This window comes from Nannospalax galili, unplaced genomic scaffold, assembly GCF_000622305.1.
Source record: "Nannospalax galili isolate Female #2095 unplaced genomic scaffold, S.galili_v1.0 scaffold858, whole genome shotgun sequence".
NCBI classification, from domain to species: Eukaryota; Metazoa; Chordata; class Mammalia; order Rodentia; family Spalacidae; genus Nannospalax; species Nannospalax galili.
Genome location: NW_008341877.1, coordinates 2,233 through 3,157, shown reverse-complemented (window position 1 = coordinate 3,157; position 925 = coordinate 2,233).

Genomic DNA, 925 nt, shown 5'->3' with positions numbered 1-925 from the left:
GAATTCAAGCTTCATTCACAACCCTTTCTCCAGAAGCGATAGTATTTTTCCTATATAACCTAAAATGTTGGACAATCTGCCCTGTAACAGATCCAGGAAATAAAGGGAAAATATGACATAAGAGAGATGGCTAAATTGCAAAATAAAATAAAATTGTGCATAAATGAAAAATAGCCGTGTGTATTCGATAGGACAACCATGACCTGGATAATTTCAACATAAACTCATTCAAGACATTACTAAATGATAAGTATACTGGGTTTAATGTAGTCTTAAGATTTTCTAGAAGTATAATGCTAATAGGATGCAAAAATTTAGCTGGCAGTTTTGCTCTAAATCATCAATTAAAAAAAAATGTGTCCTCCACCAAAAAGGTCGGTGGGGTTAGCAATGCGACTTAGCTGGTAAAGTGCTTGCCTGATATGCACAAAGCCTTAGGTAGGTTTGAAGTCCCAGCTTAACCTGGGTATGGTGGTGCCTGCCTGTAATCTGAACGTTCAGGAGGTAGAGGCAGGAAGATCAGGAAGTTCAATATAATCTTCAGCTACATAGCAAATTACAGGTCAGCTTTAGATATATAGAGCCCTGTCTTTAAAAAAGGAAGAAAAAGCCAGGCGTGGTGGTGCACACCTGTAGTCCCAGCACTTGGGAGGCAGAGGCAGGCGGATATCTGTGAGGTCAAGGCCCGTACATAGTGAGTTCCAGGACAGCTGGGGCTACAGGGAGACCCTGCTTCAAAAAGACAGGGAGAAAAAAGGAGGAAAAGAATTGCTTGAGGAAGAAAAAGCCAGGCGTGGTGGTGCACACCTGTAGTCCCAGCACTTGGGAGGCAGAGGCAGGTGGATCTCTGTGAGTTCAAGGCCAGTACATAGTGAGTTCCAGGACAGCTGGGGCTACAGGGAGACCCTGCTTCAAAAAGACAGGG